Source organism: Octodon degus, unplaced genomic scaffold (assembly GCF_000260255.1).
Source record: "Octodon degus isolate 3935 unplaced genomic scaffold, OctDeg1.0 scaffold00021, whole genome shotgun sequence".
NCBI lineage: Eukaryota > Metazoa > Chordata > Mammalia > Rodentia > Octodontidae > Octodon > Octodon degus.
In genome coordinates, this window is record NW_004524597.1 from 19,540,161 (window position 1) to 19,549,104 (window position 8,944).

The following is an 8,944-nucleotide window of genomic DNA, read 5'->3' on the forward strand; positions in this document are numbered from 1 at the left end:
TCTCTTCTGAAGGCTCATCTTTAAAAACAAACAAACAGGGCTGGGGAGATGGCTCAGTGGAATAAGCACTTCCCTGGCAAGCGCAAGGGCCTGAGTTCAATCCCAAGTTCTGAAAAAACAAACAAACAAACAAACAAACAAACAAAAACAAGCAAAACCTGCTTCCAAGTTCACTTGGCTCAGACTAGCAATATAGTTTAGGGGTAAAGAGTCTGCTTAGTATGCATGAAGCCCTGAGTTCCATCCCCAGCAGCACAAAATAAACACTAAGTTCACAACTGTGTAGATCAACTACAATGTCTTTAGACTGAGAGCCTCTACTGTTTGATCTTTGTTGGAAACTGCTCAGTTCCTCATCACGTAGACTTTTCCATCACGGTAGCTTGCTTTGTCATGCAAGCTGGGAAGATGATAGGGAGCCTCTGCTAGGAAGACAGAAGTTACAATCTTACATAATCATGAAAGTATGTCACCTTTGCCATGTTCTTTTGGTTAGAAGCAAGCCACAAGTCACTATGCATGGTGGCAACATGCCCATAATCTCAGCACTCTGGGATGTTGAGGCAGGAAGATCACAACTCGAAACCCAACCTGAGTAACTTAGCAACTTAGTGAGATACTATTTCAGAATTTTAAAAAGGGCTGTGAATGTACTGTAGCTTAGTGTGAAGACCCCAGTTTGATTCCCAGTGGAGAAAGCAGCAAGTGATAGGTTATCCTCAGAAGATTGCACAAAGGCATGAACACCAGGAAGTAGGGATCTGTACAGATTAATTTATTTTATTTTTGAATGTATTTAGTACAGGGTCTACAGGGTCTTGCTATGCAGATCAGACTTGTAGTGATCTTCCTGTTTCCAGACTCCCAAGTGCTGGGATTATAAGCATGCATCATCACACTCAGTATCAATTGCCATCTCAGTGTGCCCTGGATGTGGGGCTGGCACAGCATGCCGGGAACCAAACCCAGCTGTTGCGCTCTGCCTAAGCAGGTGCTTTAATCCACTGAGCTATTTGGCTGGCCCTATGTACAGGCCAATTTAGAATCTACCTACCTACTTGGAGGACACCCACCTACCCAGGCCTTGATCTTTGTCTTTATCATCTCCTCAGCTTGCATGACAAACCAAGCTACCATGATGGAAACGTCCACGTGATGAGAAACTGAGGGCAGCTTGTGACAAAGATCAAGCAGGTCTTCCAGAAGAGGAAGAAATGCAGGGCGACAAGAGAAATTGTTTGTCGTATCTTTGCTTCATCCTAGGCAATGGACAAAGTGTTTCAGATGTATTAATTCTTTGACTCTTTTGAAAGACTTTTAAGAAGTAGAAACATTATCAGAGTCACCAAGCGAGTAAGGGACACGATCCAGGACTGTGTGTGACTCCAAGTCAGTCCTCATAACCTTCCTCCCAAGAGCCTCCCCAAGCACCATAAGGCAAGACTAGGGATTCTGGCCAAGGGCCACAAGCTATGTCAGGACAGTGTATATGCTTCCCTTTATTGTTGTTCTAATTGTTACTATTTTTTTCAATGCTGGGAATTGAACCCAGTGAGAGCTGAGCTATGTTCCCAGCCCTTTTTAATATTGTTTTTATTTTGAGGCAGGATCTCATAAATTACCTAGGCTGAGATTGTACATGTATTGTTCTGGCTCAGCCTCACATACAGATGAATTACAGGCCTGTGCCACCCAGCCTGGCTATGCTGTCATGCCTTTAAGACAATCTGGTCATCTGTTGACATGGAAGAGACAGAAACAGTACCCATTAGAAGAGGCAGAAAAAAAAGTGCCAGAAACTTGCTTTTCTCTCTGATATACACTGGGCACACAGGAAATACAATCTGTATCTTGGTCATTATTTGGAAAGAAATCATATGTAGTTGCCTTTGTACCATGGAAAACTTAGAATAGAACTTCTAGGGAAAATGTATGTATCAGTTCCATTTTTTTCCCTATGGACACAAAGATATTCATATCATAGAGATTTTGGAGCTATATAACATGACTAGAAAAAAAAAACATGACTATAAAAAGACAAAAAATATCCAATAAAACACCTGATTTCTCCAAACAAGAGATTCTCTAAAAGGAATCATTAATATTCACCATATCATCGTTAGGAGGTTTAAATTAGATAATACAGTTAATGTCAAGCACATACTTGAAATTTTAAAGGAGTCAGGCTTGGTGGCATATGCCTGTAATACCAGCACTCAGGAGGCTGAGCAGGAGGATCATCACGAGTTTGAGGCCAACCTAGACTAAATATCCTGAACTTGGGCCAGCCAGAGAGCTCAGTGGACTAAAGTGCCTGTTTAGGCAGATGCAGGAACTGGGGTTGTATCCCCAGTTGTGCCCTGCTGGCCCTGCCCCTGGGGCTTACTGAGACAGTGATTGAGACCAGGCATGGTGGCATGTGCCTATAATCCCCAGGCTTGGGAGGCTGAAAACAGGAGAATCACTATGAGTCCAATCTGTGTAGTAAGACCCTGTAGACCTTGTACTAAATACATTAAAAAAAAAAAATCTAGAGCTACATAGCAAGACTTTGTCTCGAAAGGAAGGAAAGAAGGAAGGAAGGAAGGAAGGAAGGAAGGAAGGAAGGAAGGAAGGAAGAAAGGAAGGAAGAAAAAAAGAAAGAAAGAAGTTTTAGTGAGAAGGAAGGAGAGGATGGAGGAGAAGGAGAGGAAGAAGTGAAGGAGAGGGAATGAGGAGAGAGGACAGAGGGAAGGAAAGAGGGAAAGAGAAAGAAGGGAGGAGACTCCCTATTAGTTGGAGTGTTAACTTTTACATTTCCTTCATCTTTTTCCTTTGCCCAAAGCGCTTAATAAGGAATGTAAGTGTCTAAAGGAGACATTCTTATGTGAGCTAACATGTGTCCAACTGGAATTAAATTTAAAAGTCAACAAGAGAGGCCTCAAACCATGCAAAGTCACACACAAATACAGAGGAATTTCTTGACCTTATTTTCCCCCATGTGAAAAGAAAACAACAACAACTAACTTACTTTAAAAACAAGTATTTGTGTTGGCAAAGGAGGGGAGTGTTCATGGTGTTTATGACCAACCAAGCCTAGGGTAACTTGGGAGAAAACTGTCAGTAGTTAGAGCTAGAAAATCAGCATAGGAATGAATATGTTGGCCTGAGTCCTGCCTGGCTCAGATGCTCTGAGTCACTTCAGATGAATCAGTGTTGCTGTCTTTGTGCTTCAGTCCTTCAGCAAGTTAATGTTCTCCAAGGTTAGTGCCCCCCCCATTTCTCTTGCTTTAAAAGGATGAATTTTATTGAGGTTAACTCTTGTATGGCCCACACACTGTTCGTGTTCTCTCTCTTCCAGTAGCAACGTGACTACCTTTCAGGGCACCATCCCTCCTGCTTCTAGTTTAGATTTAGAATGTCCCCAGAAGGCTCATGTGTAAAATAATCTGTGACGCTATTAGGGGATGGTCCATTAGAGGACCATCCATCATGGGCTAGGAATTTTAAGAGATAGAGACTAGTAGGAGGTTTTAGGTCATTGGGGGCATGCCCTCAAGGGAGATTTTGGAACCCCTAACCCCAATATCTTCTTCCTCTTCATTGCTGGCTATGAAATGAATAGTTTGCCTTGCCACACACTTCTGCTGTAATATACTACTATAGGCCCAAAGCGATGGGGCCAATCTGTCACCGTCTGAAAGCTTCAAAATTGTAATTCTTCCTGTTTTTTAGCCTCCCAAGCACTGGGATTACAGGACACACCACCAAGTCCAGTCTCAGTTGCCATCTCAGTGTGCCCTGGGAGCGGGGCTAGCACAGCAGTCTGGGGGTTGAACCCCTGGCCCCTGCGCCTGCCTAACCCCCCGGCTCCCTGCATCTGCCTAAGCAGGCGCTTTAATCCTCTGAGCTGTATGGGCCAGCCCTCAAATGTCTTTATTTTTATAAAGGTGTTACCTTTATAAGTTATCTCAGATGTTCTTTTTATTTGTTTGTTTGTTTTCTTTACGGTGGCTGAAAGCTAATTAACATACCCAGAGTTTAGCAATTTAAATTGTGTTAGTTATCTAGTGCTGTTCAATAAATCACCCACAAATACAATGGCTTAACATAGTAATAATAATTGCTATTATTGTTGTTTTACATGGTGACTGTAGATTAGGAATTCCAGAGTGACTTGGATGGATGGTTCTAGCTCAGAGTCTTTCAAGAAGGTGTAATCAGATATCATCTGGAACTGCAATCATCTGAAGGCTTGGCAGGAGAGGAAGTAGCCATTTCCAAGGTGGGTCAGTTATTTGCATGGCTGGCAAGTTAGTACTTGGCAAAGGCCCTGAGTTCCTCTCTACCAAGCTGCTTGGGTGTCCCCTTAATACAGCCCCTGGCTTCCCTCGAAGGGGTCAATCCAAGAGATTAGGACTCTCCAAGAGATTGAGACTCTCCTGAGATTACTAGCAACAAAAATGAAATAAGGCTATAGTTGCTAATGGCCACCATGTGGAACCCAAGAATGAGGGCCACACAAAGAAAGCAGATCTGGGAAAAGGAATGAGAAACAGTGGCAAATGAAAGAGTGAGATGACATATTTGAGCTCTGGATCTGTATGCACCCAAGTTCAGACACTCCCTAGACTTTCATTCCTGTTTTGCTTAAGCCAATTTGAACTGGGGTCCTGTCCTAAAACAACTTCAAGATGCTCGGTCCTTCTCACCGCATTGGTCAGCATTTTCTAAAGATGGTGATTGGCTGCTAGGGGAGAGGGAAGCAGAATGAGGTTGCTAACTGTGCAAACTCATGATCACATGGACTCACCGGTATCACAAGTCATATGTAAGGATGGAAAGATGTTAGCTTGTGAACTGAGCTTGAATTTGTGATAGATATCCACAAACTGGCATGCTTTAAATGGACCATGGGTGTTCAGTAAGGTAAGTGTAGTAGTACTAGATATACACTCTACTCAGTGGACAAAATTGATATGTTGTTTGCTTTAGGGTCAGGGAGATGGCTCAGTGGAATAAGCACTTCCCTGGCAAGCACAAGGGCCTGAGTTCAATCCCTGGTTCTACCAAAAAAAAAAAAAAGTTGCTTGCTTTTCCAAGTCTTCATTTTCTTGTCTGCATAGTGGGCATAATAATGTTTGTTTCAACCTACCTTTTTTTTTTTTAACTCAGCCTACATTACTGAACACCTGTTATATGCCAGGCACTATTAAAAAAAAGTCAAGAAAAGGGTTCAATTCTAGTTTTCAAGGTTTTTACAGTCTCATCAAAAATATGAATAAAGGCTAGGGATATAACTCAGTAACACAGCACTTACCCTGCAAGCAGAAGGTCCTGAGTTCCCCAAAAGCTACAACTCTTGTTGCATAGGTCCTGCTTTACCTTGGTCTTAACCATCCAGTGGAAAAGTATAAAAACGAAATATAAGAAGTAAAGCCATGCTGTTATGTTGAGCTATAGGGGACTCAGGTCAACAATTTCTGACATCGCCAGTCAAGCGGAAGACCCAATACTATTTGAAACTGTCTCATTGCTATTTGTTTCTCAATAAAATTATGGGGAAAAAAAGAAGGTCCTGAGTTCAATTCCCAGTACCAAAAAAGAATAAAATGTGAATTTCTTCATTTGGGAAGTGGTATGATAGCCACACACATAGTGCTTTGGGATGGGAGAAAACATCTCACCCAGCAGAATATGAATGGACTTTCCAGAAGGAAAACTGTGTAGTCCAAGTTTTCAGGGAATCTACGAACTGACAAGTTAGAAAAGCATAACAGGCTTGGAACACAAATAGGGCAAAGATCCAGAGGTGTAAAATAAGGTGGACCATTCAGGAAATTGCATAGATGAACATAGTTGAATCCCAGGGAAGAAGGATATCTTAAACATAGGTCAGATTATTGGACAGCTTTGTGGACTGTGTAAGGAACTAATGGTGGGAAGGCCCTGGAGGAGTTGAATAAAGAAATTCAAGCTGGGCATGGTGATGCACACCTGTAATCCCTGCACAAGGGAAGCTAAAGTAGGAGGATCACCATGAGGTTGAAGCCAGCCTGGACTACATAGCAAGTTTAAAGCCACCGAGGCCTATATAGTGAGATCCTATCTCAAAACAAAAGCAAAAATAAAAAAAAAACCACATTTTTTTCAAAAAGGTATTTTAGAAGATAATGCCAATTGCCATGGATGGTAGCAAAAATGGAGCTACTATATTGCAGTTATGTGTTGTTTCATAACAACCCTAAAATTCAGCATCTTACAAAGATTTACCTTTTTACTATAACCATTGTTATTACTATTATCATCATTATTATTTTGTGGTGCTGGGGATGTAATCCAAGGTTTTACACATACTGGGCAAGTACTTACCACTGAGCTGCATTCTCTACCATTTCTGAATTTTATTTTGAGACAGAATCGTTTTTTTTAAGACACAGTTTCTCTATGTGGTCCAGGCTAGCCTTCCACTCACTGTGTAGCCCATACTATCCTCAAACTCATAGCAATCCTTCTGTCACAGCTTCCTGAGTGCTGGGATTACAGGCATGCACCACCATGCCTGGCTTGAGACAGGATTTTGCTGGTCTTGTCTAGGCTGCCCTCAAGTTCGCTGTCCATCTGCCTTAGCCTCTCAATTATAGGAGTGCATTTCCATAGCTAAGATTTATTATTTTTCACAGTTCTGTGAGTTGCCCGGACTGCTCTAGTGATACTAGATATAGTTATTACTTAGTTACATTCAATTGGGTGCTGAGAAAGGCTGGAACATCAAAGACCTCTTCACACATGTACCTGACTGACATCTCAGTACCAGTGGCTAGAAGATCTGGCTGCTCACTGTGTCTCTCTCAATGTAGGGGTTTCTTGTCATTCAGTATTCTAGTCCAATGACCCTCAACCAGGGGTGATTTTTCTCCCACAGAGAACACATGGCAATGTTGGAAGACATTTGTGATTGTAATAACTTACACATCTGGTAGGTAGAGGCTAAGGATGCTGTTAAACATCCTACAATGCACAGGATAGTTGCTACTGCAGAGAATCATCTGGTCAGTCATCTGACCCCAAATCTCAGTGGTGCCAAGATTGAAAAGTTTTTGTCAAGCCTGAGCTTTTACATGGTGATTTGAACCCTAAGACAGTAATAGTGGAAGCTGCCAGATTTCTTAAGGCGTAGGCTCTGGTACTCACACATCACTTTTTCCACATTCTGTTGGTCAAAGCAAGCATCAAGGCCAGCTCTGATTCAAGAAGAGAGGAATTAGCCCTCCTCGCCCATCATGTACAACCACCAATATATGTTCTATCTCTATAGATTTTTGACCATGCTTACAGAAAACCTACAAAATTGAAGGAAATTGAAAGAGAGAGATTCATATGTGAGGTAATAGGTTTGGAGAAAGAAATGACCTCATACGAACATGAAATAAAGGCAGTTTCAATCTCTTTGCAAAGTGTTACATAAATATACTAGTTTCATAATCTGTACTGTCCCCAGCCAGGGACTGCTGTCCCCAGCAGTTTTCCATTAAGCAGGGCTTTCTTTCAATAGGCCTCTGCTCAGTCTGCTGGATCCCCTGTCCTCTGTGAATTCATCAAAGCTTCTGCTGACTCCGGAAGAATCTAGGGAATGATCACTGCAGTGAAAGTCTCAAATCATCCCCCAGGGCCTCCAGTAACAAAACATCTGCTTGTCATTCTCCCTGATCCCTCTGGGCTTTAGTAAGGAAGCTGCATTAAATGATAATGATAAACAACTTAAAAACCAAGCCTTCTGCCTTCTAAGAAGGAAGGTTTCATTCGAAGGCAGCTGATTATCCACTCATTATAATTTACAATAGCGGCTTTTTTTTTTTTTTTGCCTTCCATTGCTAATCTGTGAACAATGGTCAAAAAGATTTTTTTTTTTAAAGTCCAAGTTAATACATTTAAAAAATTAGAGGTCTGATGGTCCCCAAGAAGAAGAATCTTATCAAACATGTATTCCAAACCTCTCATTTTATTTATTTATTTATTTATTTATTTATTTATTTATTGTTTTTTTGAGACAGGTTCTCACTGTGAAGTCCAGGCTGGCCTTGACCTCACTATGTAGCTCAGGCTGGTCTCAAACTCATGGCAGCCTCAGCTTCCTGAGTGCTGAGATGATGGGCATGTGCTACCAATCTCAGCCAAACTTTTCATTTTATAGATGAGGAAACTGAAGCCTAGAGAGAAGGGACTTGCCCAGAGTAACCCAGCAGCTGGGATTGGTGCAGAGGAGAAGGATGGGAGAATATGTACTAGAACCAACGTCTCCATGCTGACTACAGCTTAAGGCTTCATCTAGGTAGATGAAAGGGTAGCCTATCCCTGTATGCCCTGTGCAGCCTGGAACTCCATACAAGAACCACCCAACAAAGTGGCAATTGATACACTTAGTGTCTCTATGATCACCAGCGTAGGAGGATAGCCATAGAACCAGGAGAAAACAATTCAGCAAGGGTTGGGATGTGGTTTAAACTGCAGAGGGGAGTGGAGTAGGGAGATGGTTGCTTTACATCAAAATTAATATTTTTTAATTTGCTAACATCCTATGTTTTTCATATAGTATCTGAGATCATGAACTTTCAGGACATCTGCAGCTCCCCTGGTGACAGGAAATGTGGATACTTGATGTTTGTAAACCATTAAGCCATCATGTTTCAGTCCAGTGATGGGCCAACAGCCAGTTATTTAGCTTTCCTTGGGAGAGTATGCAAAGAAATACTCTCTGTGTAAAAAGAGTATGCAAAGAAATACCACTGCCCTGTGGTCAGTCCTTCTCCTTAATATGAAATTCCCTCTGAGGCAGGAATTCTAAACCTGGGTTCATGTAGGCGATCCCAGGATCTGTGCAGCCCTAGAATTGTTTGCAGATGGGTTGGGAGGCACATTTCAGTAGAGAGGCTGTAAGACTTTCATCCAGTTCTTTTTTTTTTTT